The sequence below is a fragment of the Brienomyrus brachyistius genome, chromosome 24, assembly GCF_023856365.1.
Source record: "Brienomyrus brachyistius isolate T26 chromosome 24, BBRACH_0.4, whole genome shotgun sequence".
NCBI lineage: Eukaryota > Metazoa > Chordata > Actinopteri > Osteoglossiformes > Mormyridae > Brienomyrus > Brienomyrus brachyistius.
In genome coordinates this window covers 7678163-7702070 of record NC_064556.1, presented here as the reverse complement: position 1 = coordinate 7702070, position 23908 = coordinate 7678163, and the positions used below count along the sequence as shown (strand labels likewise).

At 42.3% G+C, this 23908-nt stretch overlaps 1 protein-coding gene and 1 long non-coding RNA gene across 2 annotated transcripts in view; both read right to left on the bottom strand.

The window, feature by feature from the left end:
• The window catches only part of LOC125720163 (interferon-induced protein 44-like), a 50930-nt gene extending 33115 nt beyond the window's left edge, over positions 1 to 17815 (bottom strand). Inside the window, exon 1 of the mRNA XM_048995344.1 lies at positions 17810 to 17815. The gene's annotated coding sequence lies outside the window, so the exon portion shown is untranslated. The remainder of the gene's footprint in view (positions 1 to 17809) is intronic.
• LOC125720180 (uncharacterized) lies at positions 10839 to 12990 on the bottom strand. Its single transcript, XR_007385374.1, has 3 exons — positions 12774 to 12990; positions 12575 to 12633; positions 10839 to 10912 (listed from the first exon to the last, which is right to left on the bottom strand). It is a non-coding gene; the product is annotated as an uncharacterized LOC125720180 (long non-coding RNA).
• Positions 17816 to 23908: the final 6093 nt, after the last annotated feature.

The window sequence follows — 23908 nt, the reverse complement described above, 5'->3', positions numbered from 1 at the left end:
GCCTGCAGTAAGTTCCGCAGACCCTAAAGAAAGCTCGGACCTTGGAGAGGCAGACGGCGGAACAAAAGGGGGGGAGAGACCACCTGCAGGAAGAGATTCGAAGCGAGTTATAGCTTTATAAAATAGTTGCGGCAGACAATATATAGCATGCTATGTTGTAGTGCAAATGTATAAGTAATTGTTACGATAATCATATTAATCATATGTTAACCATTTATTTGCTGTGATTCAATGACAACACGTCAATATGTTAATCATTAATCAAAGGACAACCAAGTATTTACAGTGATTCAATGTCATGTAATCAATATCTATATTCATATCTCAAGTAGGAGCCTAGCAGTCGAGACATATTCTGGTAAACTGAGCAAAATGGGTGGATTTTACCTTGCTGCCAAGGTGAACCCATAGAGCAGGAGAATTGTGTTTGTTGTATGTTTGAGCTCAGTTTGTTGGTGTTTGGTGACCAATCAGGACTTAGAAGTCCTTATTGGGAATTGGGAATTATGGTTTATCAACTAGTTGCTCTGTGTGCTCCGGGTGACTTGGTACCGAGTGCCAGAGTGTGATGAGAGCGCTTTGCTGGAATAAAAGAGATTTCCTTTACTCACCAAACTGAAAGGTCCAGACTTTTATTCTAAGTGACTCTCTGTGTTATCAGAGAGGTTGATTAAAAATGTTTCTACCACACCAGTACTACAGGCAAGTATGAATGACTAACATTGTAGTTTAATAGCCATAGTTATGAGTGTTTCTGTCATGAAAAATCAGGAGGATCATGTTGAATTGATGCGCATAGCATTTTAGATGATCCTGGTGATATTTAATACCTACTACTCTTTAGTGACCTTCTCACAACAAACATCATCTCCCTCCAGTAAAACCAGTATGATTCCTTGTGTCTTTTGCTGACACAGAGACCAAAAAGTGTCCCTGGAAAAACTCTTCTGTTGAAGCCACTTTAATGCTACATTACCATTGTAGGGAACCATGTGGGTTTGTCCATCCAATCAGAAGTAACATGAATCCACACTAAACACAGAACCTGACACATGATTTCATTTCTCAATTTATCAGATAGTAATTCCTCCTCTAATGGTGAAAGCATAACTGCAATGACTAGCATAACTGAAGATGGCAGAGGTGGTGATGATTGCTTCCCATTCCGTGGCTCAGGTAGTTCCCGCCCCTTTCTGTCCTACCACTATCCCCTGTCTCCTTTGGAATCCAATTACTTCCCCACCTCTATAAGATAAAGCTGCCAGTCATATTTCCTGGAAGCACAATGATAGCAAAATGGGCTCCACAGTGTTTTGTATACTCATGTCAGAGGGGGCGGAGTCGGCCAAGGGCACCGTGATGCAGACCCAGGTAAGACGCCCACAACTATTGTGAGAAACCAGGTGTTTTTATTACAATGAGCTTTATCAGTCTTTGGAAGTTTTAACTGGCTACATATTACAGCCAATTATATTGTTGCGAATTCAACATGGACAATCTGCAGAGCTGAATAATGCACATTTCATACAATCAGGGCTAAAATAAGATGCAGGTACAGAAACTCTGAGGCTGGATCCGGCAGCAGTAACTGGGCTACATTCTCTAATGGTTATATAGTACTTTTCAAGTTACATCTTTATAGTTTTGTCCTAAGGATTACATTCACTAAGTGTTACACAATGCTCACGAATATGCAATACAATTTGCTATAAAAAGTATTATTCCGAGACACAGCACCATACATTGAGAAATGAGTGAAACAAAAAATTGTGCTGTGGTCTCTTAATTTTTTTCTGCAGCTGTACATAAGTGTTTAGCTTGGTGACATGACATGTTATGTAAGATAATTCTATTACCGCAGTCAGTTGGTAGTCTGTGTAGAAGGGCCTAAGTACAGTTAAAATAGCAAGCTAAGCACTTTGATAAGATCTTCTGAAGAATGTCCATGTGACACACCCTTTAATTAAAACTCCAGTGATGATGAATTTGAATGTGCGACTATTTGATTGTCCATTTACAATCCAATAATCTAGTAATCAAATTGACAGTGACACAGGCAAACTCAAAATAGAGAGCTAGAACTCTGGACCAAATTAGATTTGAGACTGACACTGACCCATGTTGGAATCATCAGGTAATTTTATTGATCTTTAATTTCATATTTAATCTCTTAATCCAGTGTAGGGTTACAGTGTGTGGTCTGATTATATCTCAGCTTTATACACAAATCATATATGCCTGAGTGAAAAGACAATTTTAAATCCATAACTCACTCTGAGTCTTCCTCAAAATTAGCCAAGAAATCATTAGATAAGTGTAGCATTTTCTGCATTGCAGTGAGAAGCAGGATGTCACAGTGCATGTCCAGCTCAGTCTCCTGGAAGTAATTCCTCACTGGAAAGACATTTGACACTTGGATGCCCAGTAATCGACTCGCTTTTTCGATCTGCAGAGAGACATGCAGTTAAAATATTCGTTCCTTGTGAAACATATTTTCTTCAACTTCTGTATGGGGAAATTCATGTCAAACAGGGTTGCAATAAGCTAATTTTGAAATGGTATGAATTTGTTTTTAGCTGATGCTGCTGAACATGGATATGCAATTGAAGTTCTAAAGCTCTTGATGGCAATGAAATATACTGTAAGACACAGATTTGTCATCCATCCATCATTGAAGCTCAATGATGGAGCAAGCTCAAAGCAATCAGCACACTGTCTGTCTTACTCAGAAGCATCAAGCCATGGGATACCTGTTAGTGCCTAAGGTAGAAAAAGCTACGGCAGGCTGCAGAGCTTTCTCCTTCAGAGCTCCTCAGCTGTGGAATGGTCTTCCACCAGATGTGCGGGTGTCAGGCTCACTCTCAATATTCAAGTCTAGACTATAAACACACCTTTTTAGTTTAGCGTATAGGGACACTAGTTCCAGCCCTAGCTAACTCTTCACTCCCAGTCAGACCTGTAGTGTGAGGTGTAGAGCTGGGTGGGGATCGGTGCTATTGGCTTTGGATAAACTGACCTGTCAGTGCTGTCACTCTAGCTTCGCAATCTCTTGTGGAACTGGAGTGTTGACGTTTCAGGGACTCCCCATGCCTGCTTTTCCACTTGCCTCTCCCTCCTACTGATGCTGCCATAGCCATATCTGCCGGAGCTTGCACATTGCACTTCATATTGCACTCACCTAGCTTTTAGCACTGCCAATATCCTCCTCTACTTTGCCTAATTGTACATTTTATTTCCCCTACTCCTCCTGGGGGGTTATGCCTGGAGACCTCAATCTATCAAGATGTCCAGCATACCCTACTACATGTGACGTCGCCACCACCAATGACGTCCCTGCATCCAGCTCGCCGTTCTGCCTGTGTGATCTTCCATGTATGACCCACTGCCTTAACTCTAGTTGCCTGGCGATTGGAAGAAAACTCGGCATTGGTTTGTCATCTTCTTTGCTCTCCAGTTATTTCCCAAATCTTATGATTGGGACAATGTGACTTGGCGCTTCCCCATCTCTGGCACTGAACCATCTCTCTATTTGACTATCCCTGCCGGCCCCTGGAGGATGGGCTCCCCCTTTGAGTCTGGTCCCTCCCAAGGTTTCTTCCTTCTAGGGAGTTTTTCCTTGCCACTGTCGCCTATGGCTTACTCACTGGGGGCTTTGGGTGAGGATGCTGTAAAGCGCTTTGAGACAATGTAATGTGATAATGCGCTATATAAAAATAAATTTGTTGTTGTTGTTGAATCTATCCCAGGAAACAGAGGACCTGAGGAAGGAGACACCCAGGCCAGGATGCCGGCTCATTAAAGGTTATCTATCACTCAATTTTTGTGCTGCATATATTTGCTGCAGAAATTCAGGTCCATTTACTACTCAGGTGTCCTGGTGCAGGTTTGCACCAATACTGTCCTTATATGTCAGTGCAGCTCTCAGGACTGATTCCAGCGTTACACCCTGGTACTCACCTGCTCCTTTAGATAGTTACTCCAGTAAACGTTCTTCAAGTTCTTTCTAGTGTGTGGGCATACTTTGTCCACTTTGGTCAGTAGAACCATTAGAGGGACATCTAAAAACATCAATGGAAAAGTTTCACTAGTGACATATTGTATGTTCTATGGAATAAGCCATCATTAGCTGACAGAATTTCTTGAGCAAGCTCAAAGCAATCAGCACACTGTCTGTCTTACTCAGAAGCACCTGCCAGCATCTCTCTGCCCTTCCTGAGTCCACGTGTTCAGCTGAGCTCATGATAATGTGCCAGAATTCAGTTCCATCCCCTAAAGTAGGCTCTATGTGACAGAGAACCCTCAAGTTTCTTGCAAATGGAGCATCTCTGTGTGGAGGAGCAGCCAAGAGCTCCTTATAACATGAGTAGTGTTTAATGCCAAAGCTACAAAAAACATTCAGTTTACCATTTTCCAATCCAGCAACTGAAGTTCTATGGGTTTATGCTGAATATTTAAATACATTATTCAAGGTTATTTTTTCATGTCACTGAATGATGATTTAGTATTCCTCATGTCTCAGGAAAGGCAGGTTGAGTGCAACACATCACACATTCAAATCACACGATGGCCGTCACTAACCCAGCAAGTCAGCTTTCTCTTTGATTTTAGTCAATTTTTTGTTTTTGTCATCTTTTGAATTCTTAAGTGTAAGTGTTAAGGCATCTACCACAAACACCACACAGTGGATCCTCTCCTTAAGTGGTGGAACGTGAGCGTGATCGGCATTTTGGCTCCATGGTATTTTAGGGTCAAACTAAACAAAAAAAAAATTAGGTACATTCAGATAGTCACTGAGACTGATATCATGAGAAACACAAACAAAATATTAAGCAAGTCATTTCAAATGACATTTTTGTAATAACAGTATATTAATAATGCTGAAACAACAAACAAAAAATTATATTTAGTTTCATTAGAAAAGAGTTTGTGAAGAAAAATTACCTGGTACCCGTCCAGTATGTAGCCCATCAGGATGCTCTCAATATCGTCAGTGTTCACTCCTCCATTAGCTGTTTGTTCCAATCCCATGGTGTCACACAGGAGGAATGAGAGAGGCCGTCCACCTGCGCCTTCCCTCACCTGGTAAGTGTGATACTGTAAGAAGACACATGACGTCATTCACCTTCTGACAGCTTGTCCAGTAGGGATAGTGAGGGAAAAAAATATCTTTCCCTGTATCTAACTGGTGAATTCTCTCCTGCCCCTTCACCACCTTAGCTACTGTGTGGTGAGCATACTGGTGCAGAATGACTGCCGTCACATCATCCAAATGGGGGCTAGACAATAGGGGTGGTTAAAGTGGCTCCCCATTGGTTCTGTAAAGTGCATTGGGTTCTTAAAAAAGTGCTATAGAAATGTAACATTCATTCATTTGTTACTACTAATACAATTCCTCAGCTGGCGTAGTGCTATCATGAATGAACAGTGGGTGTAGAGACATTTTCCAGCACTCTCTCAATTTAAATCCAAACTATGAAAGAAACTAACACTTAGATGTGATATGTATGCAGTTCTGTTGCACAATTGTTTTGTGCTATCCTTTACTAAGGCATTTTATAGTGGTGCACTGATAGTAATAATAATAGGTAATGCAGTGGAACTGGCACCTTGATATCTGTTGTTACGTGAGTTACGTCTGACCTGGAATAGATTTCGCAATGAGACAAAGTAAAAAGATGGAGCTACACTCAGTTCCTATTACAAGCTTTTGTGTGTTATTTAAGACTATATTTGACAAAGATTGAATGTGTGTGTAGGTGGGACATACGCAACAACATGAGTATGGCTATCTGAAAAGATAAATTGAGTAACATTCTACATCAACTGCACCTTCATAATGTATTTATTATGCATTCATAGAAAATTCATAAGCAGCACTAAAGTATAGCTGCATAGTATACCTGAAGTATAGCTGCGTAGTATACCTGAAGTACAGCTGCATGCACTCAGGCAATAATCTGATTTCATTAAGAACCTGACTTGATACAGTTTGCTGATAGTCAGCATCATGATACCGATTATCTTAAATTGCATTTGGTTTAGTCAAAATTAAACTTATCTTTGAAGCCTGACCTCAATGAACCAGCTTTGTGATACAGGCCCCATGACAGGAAGATTTAGATGATCACATTACCTTCAGGGTCAGGGTGGTGGGATTGTCTCCTACTTTGGCTTGGGCTGTTATGTGGTCACAGAAGACAGAGCTGATGGAGTTGAAGAAGCTTGATTTTCCAGCACGAACATCACCAACGAGAAGAATCCGAGCCTGAGGTACTGAGTCAATAGTGGGTCTGTATTCTTGCACAAATTTCTTGAGGCTGTCTCTTGTGCTAAAATAATGAACATTGGAATTGTAAATAGGAATTAGTCAAAATAGGAATGCAAATAATCCCATATATTAAAACTACATAATTAAATAGATCTTTCATTATTATTAGTAATTGTTCATTTATCCAATGCTTTTACCCAACATGCGAATGTGGTGGCCACTCGAGGGTTGAAAAGAAAATCGGCACAAAATGTGTTAAATGTGTGTAGATTGTGTGGATCTCTGTAATTCGGTAGAAATCAACATCCGGCACACCTATACTCACCAAATACTGCTAGAAATGGTCGAGCACAGATCAGTAAAGAAGAGGATACGCTGGACTCAGAGATTTGGAACAATAGTCCCGAGCTTGTCCTAAAGTATCGCGAGACTCTGCGGCCATGAGCAGAGTTTTCCTACAGAGTTGCTACATGCCTGCTGAGAGTTACGTTCGTGGGACGAATGTTCTAACCATTGTTACGATCCTCAGTCTAGGGTTGAGGACCATCAGAAAGGTAAAGGGAAAGGAGAGGGAAAACGAGACAACCAGGGTATGGGAAAAGGGAACACGGGAAACAAAGGGATCTTTTTTTGTATTTTTTATATTTATTCACAAAGACTTTCACAAACAATAGGGTAACAGACTTCGGGAGTGACACAGCCAAAACAATAAACAAAACAGCACTACCGAACACGTCCCAAACAAAGCTAATTCTAAACGAAATGAAAAGATGAGAAAACGAAATGACACAGACTAAGCCTAACTCCCTAACCAAAACACAGAATAAGCAACACGTACGCAAAACAAAACAGCAGTCACTCCCTACGCACTTAACAAAAACGAACATACAGAACACACCAAAGCCGAAACACAGTAACCAAAGGGGCGAGGCAAAGAGAGTAATCAGGAGGAAGGCAAGAGATCAAAACCAGTAAACAATCAAAACCAAAAGCAAAGGTACTGAAGGGGCAAAGCGAGAGTCGGAGATCAGGAAACCAGAAATCTGTCATACACAAGTAATCAACATACAAGCAATCCAATAACCAAAACCAACTGTGAGCAGAGCTCCTGCTAATTTCCCGCCACGGCTTTTTCAATACTAGATGCGGAAGCAGCGTCGAAGGTTGGGTCGTGGCCAGGTCCAGGAGGCGGAGTCGAAGGGAGCTGGGCAACGAGCAGGATCTGCAGGACAATCCCTCCCCTAACCTTACGGCACGTAACACCATGGTTAAGTAGTTATACTGTAATTAATGAATTCCATTCATATTCTGGAACTAAATCTTCCAGTAATTGACTAACTGGGACTTCTATCATATTGTTTATTGGAAAAACAAACCATTCCAGCATAGTAATTAATTAATACTAATCCAGTAATTAATAATTAGTTTCTTATACTGAAGGACGGCAGTATGGTGGTGCAGTGGTTAGCACAGTGGCCTCACACCTCTGGGACCCGGGTTCAAGTCTTCGCCTGGGTCACATGTATGTGGAGTTTGCATGTTCTCCCCATGTCGTCGTGGGGTTTCCTCCGGGTACTCCGGTTTCCCCCCACAGTCCAAAAACATGCTGAGGCTAATTGGAGTTGCTAAATTGCCCATAGGAGTGCATGTGTGAGTGAATGGTGTGTGGGTGTTCCCTGCGATAGGCTCCGGACCTCCCGCGACCCAGTAGGATAAGCAGTTTCGAAAATGGATGGATGGATACTAAAGGACACATTCGACATAAGACCATCGTTACTCACCCAATTAAAAAAAAAAATCATTGCATGAAGCACATCTAAGTTGGGTTGGGTTGCACGATACTAGGCAAAATCACAATTTTTTTACTCTGAATTGAGATCACGATTTTCTCTCACAATTCTTAAACAATATTTCAACTCACCAAAATTGTTGGCTGATGTTTAAACTTTATCATTATTCAAAGTTATCAGTGCTAGAGGTAATACTGAAATAATGGTGATGATTGCATTGGACGATCAGCCATTTTCCATTGTGGAGGGAGAGGGATTTAAATTAATTAATAAATCTGGCATCTAGATTGATATTTAGTTTGAATTAAATCATTATTCCACTATTTATGCCGGGAAGCTCAGCAAGTTTCACAGGTATTTTTGAATAAATTTAAAATATCCACCTACCCTCTTGCAATTCAGTTTTCCTACAGTGCTGCACTGTAACTTACAATGCTATATTCAAACCTGCCTTGGGTGAATGTAAAAAAATAGCTTGCTTCTGGTAAGAACAATAAATTTGAATGTATAGTATTTTTCACTTGTAGCCAGTGCAATTAACATCACACAGACAAACACAAATAATTTGGGCTCTTTATTTGCTGGATGCCCAAAATAAAATGGAAAGGCAACTGAGCCGAGTTTTCCCGTTCTTTCCTTTATATGTTTTACTGTGCGGTACAACTACAATACACGGGTGCAGATCAGCTTTCCCTACAGCAAATACTCGAAGTAAAATAAATCAAACTTTTCCTTTAACCGTGTGTAAAATAAGGCAGTACATTGTAACTGCACAAGGAAATACAAAAATACATACAACCGAATATATACACTCATTTAACCCAATCATTTCAGTATCTCGCATCTCTCCACGTACGGTTCGCTCCCTTCAGAACGGCTTGCATGAAAGCCCCAAGCTATTCATACCCCGCTAATGGATAACATACACGGAATGAAACAAAAAAAAACTATACATTAATGTAAATTAATAAAACACATTTACATTGCATTCCGCTTTACTAATACACAGATGTTAATCCGACTGTCACTAATCCCTTCTAAGACACAAAAAACATTATTTGTAACATTACATTTCAATATCGAGGGAAATGTACATTTACTCTGCGCGGATCACTCGTTCCCCACGTGCTCCATGGCCATGCTTTCTCCAAAAACGGGCGGGGGTAGGGGAATAACAAAAAAATTACCTCCGGGGCGGTTCCCAACCCGGGCAAGGCTATCACCTTAAAGTGAGAGAGTACACCTTTTCCAAAACGAAAACAAAGTCTGTCCCCTCCCTCCCCTTAAACGAGTGCCAAACAAAGACTGCTTTCCCACCCGGTTGCATACTTAAGTATTTTTAAGACCAGGTATTTTTTCTAATTTTACTTGTAGTATTTTACTGGATGAGTTTTACTTTTAATTGAGTTACGTTTTGTTGTGGAATCTGCACTTTTACTGAAGTACGAAAATGTAATATGAAACAACCAAGATGAGGATCAGCACCTCTGAAGTCATGGTTTTCAAGCAGAAAAGGGCTTGATCGCCCCCTCCAGGGTAGGGAAGAGTTACTGCCTCAAGCGTTAGACTTTATGTCTCAGGATCCTGTTCACGAGTGAGAGAGGATTGGAGCTGGAGATCGACAGGTGGATCGTTGGAGTATCAGCAGTTATGCGGATGATGTCTAACGCTATTAAATTTATCGATTGATTATGTTCTTACTGATCATGGGCACAGTGTCCTTACCTGCCCCGTATTTATGTGTTTGTGTGTGTGTGTGTGTGAGAGAGAGAGAGAGAGAGAGAGAGAGAGAGATGGGGGATACAGTACTCATGTAAAATTTAAGAATATATACTGTAACGAACCCAAACCAGCGTCAGAGGCTGTAAACGGAGAACAGATCACCACCAGACAGCCGCGACAATTACAAGGATAACTTTATTCAATACAATTCATGCAATAACCCATCGGGTCGGATCTGGATTCACAAAGAGTTCGGTCCCGCTTTCTCCCCGTAGCACACCACCCCTTTTCAAGCGTGTGTTAACCCACGCTACCACACAGGAAATCCCACACCACACAGCATCCCCATTAGGGCACAGCACACCAATAGCACTGCAATGCACAGTAATCCCCACACTTCGGGCACAAGCAAGCGTTACAGGACCCGAACCGCCTCTATAGTCCTGTCCCGACCATAAGCGGTTACGCTGCTCCTTTAAAAACACACGAAAGACACACACAATAAAGACATAGTTAAAACAGAAAACCCCCTCCCCCCCGAGGATCAGGACCCTTCCCCGGGGAAGGAATGACTGCACCGGTCCATCACCTAGGACGTCCCACGGCAAGGGAATTCCAGCCCCCTCCGACAGCCAATCCGGCCCTATGAGGGTGCCGCTACTCCCGTCTATCAACCACCCCGTCTAAGCAGTGGTCACAGCCTCCTACCCCCACTGTCCTGACTGTCCTCGTCCTACCGCACCGGGAACTGTCCCTACCAGCCACTCTCTGGCTTCACCGCCAGCAGCCCTAAACGGCATGCGAGCAGCACCTCCCCCGGACCCAATGCGCACGGCGCCTACCAGACCAAAGAAACATCTCTCCAACGCGGCTCCCACTCCCTCTCTTAACCCCAGATCCCTCACAACCCAGGTGTAACCACTGAATTAACTATTACCTTCCACGCCCATCCCTCACCCTCCACACATCGTCAATACATTATAAAAATTATAAAAGCGACACTGGTGAAAAAAATGATACAGTTTATAATGCCTGATAAATATAAAACAGGCTCCATACCTTTCTTTCCACTTGACATTCCTCCATGGTTGACTGTGCAAAGTTCCCATTCTCCAGATGTCAACTTGCAGACCTGTTCAGTAAAACACTGTGTTTTCACTATCTCTAAGAAAGCATTTCCATGCATTTATTCAGCAGACACTTTAATCCAAAGCATCATAAATGAAACAGCCTGGTCAGCCGGTCCCTGGTAAAAGCAGGAGTTAAAAAGCATTTTTATATAGTCACACAGATAACTGTGGCCATGCCATAGTTCATAAATAGTTAGTTAATAATGCAGTAATTCCCATTTCAGGGTTTGCATAACATACTGACCTTATCTTAGCAGCTGTCAGGTGCTGCAGTTTTAACAGATTTTTGCAAATGTGAAAGTAGGAATTAGAACATTGTGCTTATACTTAGAGACATGATGTTTTTCACTTCATGGTTAATAACATAAATAAACTATATGGACAAAAGTATTGGGACACCATCTTGTCCAGCATCTCATTACAAAACCGAGGGTATTTTAAGAAGTTAGTCAGCCCATTGTTGCTATAATGTCCTTTTACTCTATTGTTGACGCTTTCCATTGGATGCTGAAACATCGCTGGATTTGCTGACTTCAGGTTGCGGTTATCAGGGCCCTTAATGTGAGCTTCTGTGACCGACCAGTTCACAACTGAACTTGGTGCCAGACATTTTGTCCTTTACAATCATTTCACACGTGGTTGACCAAGGCAGCTCTAACTGGGCAAAAATGTTGAGAACTGCATTGTTGTAAAGAAAGCGTCATATGATGATGCAAAGTGGAGAGTCATCTGTGTCAATAGTGGGTGTGGCTTAATCAGACAATTCCCCTAATTAATAGGAGTGTCCCAATACTTTTTTTCCCATATAGTGTATATTAATCTAAACAAATGAATATGTGAGTGTTCGTTTTTCTGTGTATAAATGTTTAGAAATGTGTGCACTAATAAATATGCTTTTATGTTTCGCCACTTTTCTTGGTGTTTCATTTATATCAGGCTTTAGATTTCATAACTGATTTTGCATAGTTTCAACATTATAAATCACTTAGGAAACAACCTGAAATAAACATTGTTTAAATGTACAATGTTTCAATAATAGATTCATGGCTGATTTATTGGAACAAAATACAACTGAATCAATGTTGAATCCTTGTTGAACATGGTCAGGTCTTCAATATTGAATAGATGGCCAATGATCAAGATCAATGTTTAAACAATATTGAAGATCACTGTTGTTTCAGTGATTTTGTGTGATGTTTAATCAGTGTTGTTTCAATGGGACTTTGCTCTCTTGGTATTATGCAGTCACATAGACAATAGTATTAAAGGTAAACTATGTGCCAATGTATGTTTGGGATTTAACAGTCATATGATTGCTAGAATATATTATTATAATCCTTCAACACATCTTCATGAATTCCCTAGGAATTACATGATTTGAGATCTGAAACTCAAAGTTCCCCTGAAAAATGCTTAAAGAAATACCATTCAGGTCAACTTTGAACAGAAAACCAAAATTAACGAGTTATGGGGTTGACATACAATTTCACCCAGTTGAGATATACAGAGCCAATATTGTTTGGACAAATGTATCTTTTTCCGAACAAACTTTAACCACCTCAGTTTATACAGACTATTGTGAAAATAAAAGTAGCATTTTATATAGTCAGACTGATAATGGTATTCAAGGTAAAATATAAGTATGTTGCAGATTTAAAACTTACGTAATGTCACGCCCATACAGGCGAATACCACCAGCTGCGGCTCGTTGCGCGTAACGTGCCTAGAGATAAAGCCAGCCCGAAGTCACGGACCCATTGTGAAGTATTGCGTTGATGATTAGAAGCCATACCGAGCACTCTCTTGTCGATCGTCTCTCCCTGAAACCTAACCCTGCCTGTTTACTCCGTGTCCTCTCCTTACCTCTCTCTCTCCCGTTCCAGACCCGTCCCCGCTCCTGACTCGTCTACCCTGCCTGCTCCGGCTCGTCCTGTTCCCGCTACCCCGTGTGATCTTGTCCCGTGTTTTCCTGTAGGACTGACTCCCCGGCTTACAACCTCCTTGCTTGTCTTTCGCCCCTGCCTCTTGCTTGTCCCTTTCAGTGCCTCTGTTTGGTTTATCCAAATAAAGCGATTAACGGTTTGCATACCCGGATCCCGGTCTCTCTGTTCCGACCATCGTGACATGTAATTCCTACAATCAGGGGTGTTTCTAGAGATTTTGGGCCCCATGATAGCATATCATATTAGACTCCCCCAGTCCAGACCAATTTATCAAATTTTGTAGAAGTATCAGCCTAACCCCTGGCTACAATGAGTTAGGCTAGAGGTCGGCAACTTTTTTAAAGCAAAGAGCCATTTTTCATAAATCTCTCTCTCTCTCTCTCTCTCTCTCTCTCTCTCCCTCCCTCCCTCCCTCCCCTCCCGGCTCCCAGCCAGCAGAATCACCAGACTGGCAGGAGTATAGGAAGACAGACTGGACTCTACCCCCCACCCACACCCACTCCCCAACAAGGAAACAAACACTCTGAACTAAGAACTAAAAAACAACACTCTTGACTGAAAAATAAGTACCTCTGCATTGCAAATTGCATACACCTGCTGCTATATACTTTTAGTATTTATTTATTTTTTTTTACCAGTATTTATATTACTACTACTGCTGCTACAATCTTGTGCTGCACTAAAACAAAAAAAAAAAAAACCCTTACCAACCACAACCTGGGACTATCTCAAGTAGACTAGTATACTACTTCCCCTGTGCACACTGCTGGAATACTTTACTATATGTTATGTTTTTGTCTTGTTATATCCTGTATGTTACCTAAGTATAATGCCTTAAGCCTACTTGCACTTTTTCTTAATATTACCTTATTGTTTAGAACGGTTTTTGTGTGCATCTGCACTTATTGTTGTCAATGTCTACGCATGGGACAGTGTGAAACGTAATTTCGATTCCTTTGTATGTCAAGTACATTTGAAGGAATTGACAAATAAAACTGACTTTGACTTTGACTTTGACTTGAACCCAGCGGGGTGCAAGCTTGTTGCGACGATGCGCCGGATCATCAACCAACACTAGATCCCCTGCCTTGTATGGGGCGTACCTCATGTGTCGGTCATAGTGCTGCTGTTGAGAGGCCTGAGCCTTATCCCTAAATGCTGAAGCTGCACGATAAGCCTGGCTTAAACGGCGACGAAGAGAGGACACGTATGCTGCAAGGGTGCCAGGTGTGGCAGCGGTCAAGGGACTGTGTGTCTGAAAAGCATCAATAGGGACCCTTGCCTCTCGGCCATGAGCCAGATAGAATGGAGTAAAGCCTGTGGATGAATGAGTTGTGGTGTTGTAGGCCAGCGCTACCTGGGGTAAATGTTCATCCCAATCTCTACCGGAGTCAAAAAGGTACTTCGATAGCTCATCCTTCAGCACACGGTTCTGCCGCTCCACCACCCCATCACACTGCGCGTGATAAGGAGATGTCCGAAGTTTTGTGATGGACATTAAGCTACAGAGGTGCTTTATGAGGTCTAATTCGAACTGACGACCCTGGTCTGAATGTAAAGCTTCTGGGACCCCATGTTGGGGAAGGTAGTGGTCGAATATGCAACGAGCCACGGTGATCGCCGTTTGATCTTTCAGGGCATACAGGTTGACAAACTTCGTGTAGAGATCAAGCATGACTAACACGTAGTGGTACCCTTTTGAGGACACCGGTAGCTCTGTTAGGTCAGCGGCGACAATCTGAAATGGGTGGGTTGGAGAAATGGAGACAAGGGGGGCTTGCAAGCGAGGGACTGGGGAACGCCGGGACTGACAAGCTGCGCAGCACTGGCAGTGACGAGCCACGTCAGATGACATGTAGGGCCAATAGAAGGAACGCGTTGCCTTGTCAATCGTTTTCGCATAACTAAAATGACTGGACGCTGGGTGACCGTGCACCAGGTATAGGACCTTGGGAACAAGGGCTCGCGGTATAACCCCCTGGTGGCAGACGGCATGCCCAGATGGACGATAGAGATGCCTGCATAAAATTCCATCACACAGAGAAAGACGAGGAAACTGCGACCACAGTTTCCTCAATGTCGGGGAAGCAGCTCGCAGACGCCACAGGGGGGGTCTCGTGCCATTTTCCAACCAGGCAACCACAACCGCCAGGTCTGGATCATCTCGTTGGTGTTTGCCCAACTCCAGATCACTGTGTATCTGCACCAAGCTTGCAGTGGCGTACGGCAATGTACAACCCAGAGAAGTAGGTGTGGTCGTGGTGACAATGGGCTTGACCAGGGTAGCCCCCGGCTGTAGTGTAGAAAAATCTGCAGAAGTCTGAGTGGCGACTGTAACGGAAGTCGGGTGGGAAGCATCCGGGGAACAAGGTATGTCAAAGGGGACCTCTGCAGGGCGGCGGGACATAGCATCGGCGTTAAGGTGTTTCGGACCAGCCCGATGGACAATTGCCCAATCATAGAGGTCAAGTTCCACAGCCCAGCGTGCTCGCCTGCCCGTGGGGTCGTGATCTAGGGGAATTTTTTTTAGCCCAACTAGTGGCTTATGATCCGTCACAATTGTAAAAGGATGATAAGCCAAATAGTGACGGAAGTGCCGCACAGACCACAGGACTGCATAGAGCTCCCTGTCGAACATGGACCATTTACGCTCCGAGGCCGAGAGTACATGGCTGGCGTAAGAGATGACATGTTCTGTGCTGCCAATGACCTGACATAAGACCTAGCCTATTGCATGATGGGAAGCATCCGTATGTAGAATGAATGGTATTGAGAGATCCGGGAAAGCCATGACAGGTGGGGACGTCAGGGCCCCTTTCAGGGACAGGAAAGCCTCCTCAGCCCTGTCACACCATACAAATGGTACCCCTTTACGGGTCAAGTGATGTAAGGGTTCTGCAATATGCATAATCTTTGATGAACCGTCTGTAGTAAGAGCAGAGACCCAGAAATGCCCGTACGTGGGTGGCAGAGTGAGGAACTGGCCATGTGGACACTTTGTGTGTGTTAGAGGGGTCAGGCTCCACTCCGGCACTGGACACGCGATGTCCCAAAAATGTGACGGAGGAGCACGCCAGACAACACTTAAATGGCTTAAGCTTCAGACCCGCAGCGCGAAATCGTTCAAAGACTTCCTGGAGGTGCTTGAGGTGTTCATCAAAGCTGACACTGTAGACGATTATATCGTCCAAATAAATAAGACAAATGCTCCAGTGCAAACCACGCAGCACCAACTCCATAAGCCTCTGAAAGCTCGGAGGAGCATTAGAAATCCCCATAGGCATAACTCGAAACTGGAATAAACCAGTGCCCGTCGAAAAAGCCGTTTTTTCCTTAACCTTGGGGTCAAGAGGTATTTGCCAATAGCCAGCTGTTAGATCAATGGTGCTAAAAATTCGTGCACCAGCTACACGATCCAGCGTGTCATCAACACGTGGAAGAGGATGCGAGTCTTTAATAGTGACTGCGTTCAGGCGACGATAGTCCACACAGAAACGGTATGTGCCATCTTTCTTCCTCACTAGTACGACTGGGGCGGACCACGGGCTATTAGACTCTTCAATAACACCCTGCTCCAAGAGCTTCTGTGTCTCCTGTTGAAGGAAAGTCTGGGTGCCTGGGGATGTACGATACGGCCGTAGCTTAATAGGTGAAGCAGTACCAGTATCAATTTTGTGGTGGACCAAGTCTGTACGACCATAATCGTAAGGATGGGCACTAAAAATATCAGCATATTTGGCCAGTAAAGCCTCCAGTTGAGATCTTTCCTCAACCTCAAGGCATGTCTTATTCAGATCCACCCGTGGTGGGGGGTTATGAGGAGCCTCCTGAGTATCAACTGCTGAAACCAGCGTGTACTCATCCTGTGGGCGGCCAGTGATGGAGAATACTAGCCCCAGAGGGCAGTTTTGAGCCAAGGAAACTGGTGCCGGGGAGGGGTTTACTACCCTGACCATACCCTGGCCTTGGGTGATGGATGTTAACGTTCGAGCGACCACAAGTGTCGTGGTCGGTGCAAGCTGAGGTTCGAGGATCCCCACATAAGAATCATACTGAGGGGTCGCCAGGCTGTCACTAATCACTGACACTGAAACTACCATTTCCGACAAAGGGGGCACCGTGATACCATGGGCGATGACAGCCGAGCATCGAATTGGAATGAGCTGTTGGGGCGACACAAAGGACACAACTGTATCATATAACTTGAGGTGTGCGTCAGGCACCGAGACGGTTGCTGTGATTTTATAGACAATTGTGAAAGTGGGAGTTCAGGACATTTAATAAAGTCACACAGTAAAAGTAAAACGATTGACCAATAGATTATTCATTATTGTATGAGATATTTCAAAATAACCTGAATTGCTTTGATTACAAGTGCACTCAGGGGAAATTTATTCCGTTAATGTCAGTTTTGCCTCTTCTTATGATATTTATTACATACATACACACACATATATTCACGCATTGAGTTTTACCCGTCATGTAATCTCACTCCAAAGTTCTGATGAAACCTGAGAGTCTTATATTTGTTGGACGAACTCATCTTTACCAAACAACCTTTGACTGGAACCGTTTTTAAAGACTATTATGAAACTAGGAGTTCAACACAAGGCAATAAAATAATTGAATTGAATCGAAAAAGCATTTTATATAGACACACGGATAACGGTGGTAAAAGGTTAAACATTAAGTATGTTTTGGATTTACCAGTTACTTAATTGCTACAATTAATTATTATATTAATGATCATTTTGAAATCCTTCTATGCAGTACATCTACAGGAGTTCCATAAAGAATAAAATGGCTTTGGAATAATGGAAACTCCCAGTTCCCCCCAAAATCATCTCAAAAATATTGTTCAGGTGAACTTTGCATAGAAAGACAAAATGAATGAGTTTTACTAGCCTACATTTTATACACTACTGAAATATGCATATATTTGTTTGACAAACTCACCTTTTTCAAATGACACTCAAATGCTGCAGTCTTACAGACAATTGTAAACATGAAAGTAGGAGTTCAAAGCATTTATACACACAGACAATGGTGGCCACACCCAATAGCATGAATAATTACATGTAAAATACTGTCATGTAGGTCAGGTCAGGTAGGGGAGGATGTATTGATGCAAGTATGTATTGATGCAAGCACCCACATGACAAAACAATTTGGGATCCCAGCTGGCAACCACACATGCAGACACACGGTCCAGTCCCACCTTTAGGAAATGGCCATCCATCTGCCACAGTCAGGTGTTATGTGGGTGACCTCTCGGCCTGGTTCAGCCACTCGGGTCCTCAGTAGCAAGGATCCCGTTAGTCAGATCACCCTCAGGGAAATGCACCACATGTCCGTAATTCCGTAACTGATGGTCCCTCACAATACAGATAATATACATCATTCAGGACTCCTCTAGTAATTGCTTGTTCAACACAAAGTCAAACGAACGGTACCCGAGGATTCTCTGAAGAAACACAATACTGAAGGAGTCCAGTCTTCATCTCAGCTCACTAGATAGCGTCCATGTCTCGCAGCCATACAGCAAGATAGGGACCTCCTGGAATCTAAAGATTTGGATCTTCATCTTCTTGCAAAAGTCTTGGAAGTGCCACACACCCCTTTCCAGCGACCTCAAACTCAAACTCAAGTCCAAAACTAAAGACAAGACTCATAGTGAAAAAACAGGTGAGGGTCGGACGATGTGCATCGGTGATCAGGGGGCTCAGACAGGTACTCACTGGTCAGTGGGCAGGCAAATGTCAAGTGATATACGGTGGAATTCGGGGGGGGCAGGCAGATCTCGGAATCTGGGGATGGAAGTGAGGTCAAGAAAGCCAGGTAAACAGACAGAGAAAAATGCTCAAACTCAGGATAATCCATGAAGATCTCACATTGGAGTGCGAGATCAGACAAAATAAGATAGACTCCACTGATTAGAGCAGCTTGGGAATCAGCTGAGAGGCAAAACTGCAGAAGAACTGGGAAGACCGGAAAAACCAGTGAAGAATTATGTAACCCAGGCAGACTCCGTGTTTCGGGAAGGTAAGCCCGGTCACCCTGACATCACTTGGGGATCCCCGGGGTTGGTCTGTGACAGAACCTCACTACGAGGTTAACATTCTCCCCACAGACAGACACCCTACAGATGGCTGTGCCCAAGATGTCAAATTTTGCTTTGCATAGTTTTGCTGCACATGAATAAAGTTACTATGAACCAAATTCTCCTCTGGTTATAGGTGATTTCAGGGAGATGACAGGGCAGAACTGGAAACATGAAATCTCTCTAAAGAATAAATACAGCAGAATTAAGGGAAGCAATAATTATAGTAGATTGGATAAATAGATAAACAGTTGGTGGGGGGTGTAAGATGGGTAGTTTGTGTCCTGACCTCCTTGGGACAGAAGTTGTTGCTGAACCTGCCAGAACTGCATCAGTTGCTCCTGTTTTGCATTTTAAGGTTTTGTGTGAAGTTGCAGGTTTGATTCACAGTATGAGGTCAGATACATAAGCCAGGACTGGACAGCTTTCTGTATAATTTCCAAGAACTGTGTTGAAATTTATGGTCACTTAACGAATCTTAACTTACAGTACAAGATTTGCCTGTTTCTCCTCCCCTCTGCTTAGATGGTATCATGGCATTCCTTCATCTGAGCAGAGCATAAGTGACGCACACAATCACACACCAACAAAACTAAAAGGGGATGCTCTCAGAATGAGACCATTGTATTCACCGGACAGCCCTGCCACCTGTTCCACCCATCTAATCCGTACTTCTTGGACGGATCGACTGAAAGAGAAAGTCAATAAATGTGTTTTTGTCTGAGTCCTTGTTGTGACATGGAACTCTAGCACTACACCTATTCATCTATTGTTCATTCCATTTACATGTCCATTTTTAAAATCTTTCCTCACCAATTATGGGGTTACCTGTTTTTCTTTGTATGTCTATGCCTTAAATGTCATTTATATTACTCATACTTTATGTCTAAATATATTAGTCTAGTGTAATTAAAGAAACATCTTCTATCTATGGATCAGACCCACCCCAATGCAATGGGCATCACATACTTAGTAATACTTAGTAATATACTTAGTAATATTTTGCAATAAATGCATAATTATGTATCTCAGTGCACCTTGGTCTTATTTTGCTTTACCTGGCACTTGTCCAAAGAAAGTTTCAACCAATTCTATGTAAATTACAGTGTTATGGTCATCAATTTCTTAATACTGCGCAAGGTAATAACCAATATATACATATATCTCTGAGCCCAATAGCTCTATAATAATGTATAATATATCTCCCATTCCAAATCCATCCCCCTGCATTGTTTTTGAACAGACAAAAGCTATGTCATTTACTTACCACTTACATATTACATATCAGGTAGTTGTATTCCCTGGTCTTCAGGGAATATATACAGTTTCACCACCGGTTGGCAGACTTGGCCACAGCAGAAACTTGGTATATTAGCCCATAACCTTTTTGATCTTTTTCAAACTTCGCAACGGTAATGTATGGGTGAGGAACTGAAATTAATTACATTTTGAGACAGATCACCCTACAATTGAAGCTACGCCACATACTGATAGTGAAAAATTGGCAGTTTAAACACCTTACCCCTTAAAGACAATAATATTTTTTTTACAAATTTTGCATTTAAATGGATGCTAAAGTGGAACTGTTGTATTGTGGAACTGTTGTATAAAAAAGTGGAATTTTGAGACAGACTGCCCACTTCTTTTAATTATTTTGCTATAACAGTCTGCTGTGTACCCTCATCTATTTTAGTAGCCAATAAATGGATTTTTCATGCGTGTGGTGTGGTTTTTCCCTTTCAAATAAGTGTCACGACATGGCAGGAGAAGGATTACCCAAAGGCAGTCTGTTAGCAAGTGAAACCCCTAACAGGAGAGTTAATTGCAGGGACTGGGGAGGGCAGGGCAGCGCTCAGGGACAAAGAACAATGAACAAACAGGGAGCACAACCCTCCGGCACAAATTAAACACTGCGTACAGGCAGAAAAAATACTAGGATAATATTTGGCAAATTGGATGAATAAGAAGTTTATCATTTGCTCAGTTTAGTTGTCTGTCCAATATAGTTCTTTTATGTATGATAATTACATGGTGCTGACTTAACTGTGTGGTTTGCCCTTTTAATAATCGTTGCTCTGGCGGTGGTGAATTGAGCTCACTTTGGTACTGGTGGACATGCTGAAGCATGTTTGTTGTACTATTTGTGTATGTTATCAATCTTTTACAATGCTTGTATGCAGTTTTTGTCTTGTCTGTGCTTTTCTCGCCGTTTTCGTTTGTGATTACCGGAAAACGAAAATGCTGCAACACTGCCGATTTAAGATCGGGAAATGTGTATTCAATTTGAAATTCGCTCGCCTTCTCACGTTCGGTCAAAACCAAAAACTACGTTACGACGTCGACATGAATACGCAGTGATATCTGACGCCGAACTGACGTTGTGAAATCAAATGTAATATCACACCATTAATTTAAGTACTGTTCTCCTAAAGTAGAGATTCATTTTCGACATCAGCCGGTATAAATCGGCGTACATTTACATTTATTTTTAACCGATTTGCGATTCATCGTTTCATGCCTAATATATGTATCCCTGGTGAGTCTCCATATCCATGCTCATATTACTTATACAGATAAAGATCAACATTCAGATAAGAAGCGTGTTGCATTCTCCAAATTATAACAGATCAACAACATGAACATGACATGAAAACACTAACTTCAGCTTCACAATATTTACAGCTACTGCTTTAGCCCATACTTGAAAATGTAGATTACATGTAATATAATTAGGGTTGCAATTAAATGTTTATTGGCAAAGTAAAATCCCTAATATTGTAGATTTATCAAGGTAATAATTATGACAATCAAGCTGGTTCAGCGAACGTGTTGCTATAGAGCTAAATGCAGAGATACAATCAATAAAACATAATACCAATTTGAGCTGAATATGTGGATTTGTTGAGGTAAAATCATAGCAGTTACAAAAACGTCACTATTTATAAGCCAGATTTATAACCGTGTTTCATTGAGGTGAACTTGCGGCAGTTCACATGAGACTTACAAGATTCCTTGAAACTGCGTCATCACGACTGCAACATCGGCCTAACAGCTGAGCGATATGTCACAGGCGGAAGGAATTTTGTAGATGGAAGAACTTTTGCATGCCAGAGCCACTCTCACCCCAGTCACCAGGCCTATGGGGACCGACAGTCCTCATAGCCGGCCCTGTCACTGCCAGTAGATACATTGAAGTCACCCATGACCAGGGGAGTGTCACCTCATGGGCATCCATCAACCACCAAGCAAAATTGTGAGTAAAATGTCTCCCTCAATGAGACATCACTCACCTGGATAGGCCACGTCAAATTGGGACCCAAATGTCGCCTTGCAGCAGGTCACGCCTCAGCACCATACCAGCTCTGATTCCCAACAGGCCTGACCCTATTAGCTCTTCGACGGCTTTGACACTTCCGGAGATGAATCTCCCGACGGCTTTCCCCCATCCCCTTCATGGTGCGTGCAGCTTTCCTGCGGGTGGCTGAAGGAGAGCTACTCCTGTTATAGGAGTCCTTTTGTATATGTAAATTGTTTTCTTAATTGATTGATTTTGTTTTGCTTTATTATGTATTTGTAAATTCGGTAGTACCTCTTTAAGAACGTAAGTAAATTGAGCTTGCACGCTGCTGTGAGGGAAAGGGAGGGTTAGTTAACTGTTTTTTTTTTGTGATGGTGGAATAAGGAGCCACACAGTTTCTGATGTGACTGTACTCTTTCAGAATGGAAATGTTAATTAGTCTGGCAAATGTGAGAAGGATAGATGGACACTGGATGAATGTCGAGATTAAACAATTTGTGATTGGAAGATTCGATTCTAGTGAAAGCACAGTCAGTTGCAGCGACAATAAATATGGAGAATGTTGTGAGTCGAGAGAAAAAAGATGTCATGCCTGTTCCTGTGAATGATATAGAATAGCAGTAAAATACTGGCAGCAGGGTTCCCAGTAGTTTACTATTAATTTTACAGTTAATGCACAAAAAGATTCCCACCTTCCAATTTTTTAAGTAACTGATTACAATAGCACTTTTGAGTTTGCCCAACATTTTAATGACTAATTGTAGTATCAATTGTAAATACAGAAGGAATCCCTTTTGACTGACAAAATTAGATTGGCCCTAAAATCAACTAATATATCCAACAAGAGTTAATGGATTTGATGCTAATTATACAGTTAAGTCAGCACCATGTAATTATCATACATAAAACAACTATATTGGACAGACAACTAAACTGAGCAAATGATAAACTTGGGCATGGCTTCTAATGAGTCGCGCCTGAAGCTCGTTAGTCTTACCTCTTGTTCCTGCCCTCTTGTTAACCAGCCACAGCTGCCTTGTATTCACTCCTCTGTTAATCATGTATAAAAATGTCTCCTAGGCCTGTGTTCCCTGTTTGTTCATTGTTCTCTGCTCCTGTGCGCTGCCCTGCCCAGTCTCTGCAATTAACACCCCTGCTAGGGGTTTCGATTGCTAACAGCCTGCCTTTGGGTCATCCTACTCCCGTCATGTCGTGTCACTTATTTGAAAGGGAAAAACCACACCACACGCTTGAACAATCCACTTTTTGGCCACTAAAATAGATGAGGGTACACACCAGACTGTTACAGCAAAATAATTAAAAGAAGTGGACAGTCTGTCTCACAATTTAAACAGTTCCACTTTAGCATCCATACAATTCCTCTGCAAAATCTGTGAAAAAAATATTGTCTTAAAGGGATAAGGTGCTTAAACTGCCCTTTTTTCAGTATGTGGCTTCAGTTGTAGGAGGTGATCTGTCTCAAAATGTAATTAATTTCAGTTCCTTACCCATACATTACCGTTGCAAAGTTTGAAAAAGATCAAAAAAAAGGTTATGGGCTAATATACCAAGTGTCTGCAGTGGCCAAGTCTGCCAACCGGTGGTGAAAACGTGTATATTTCCTGAAGACCAGGGAATAGAACTACCTGATATGTAA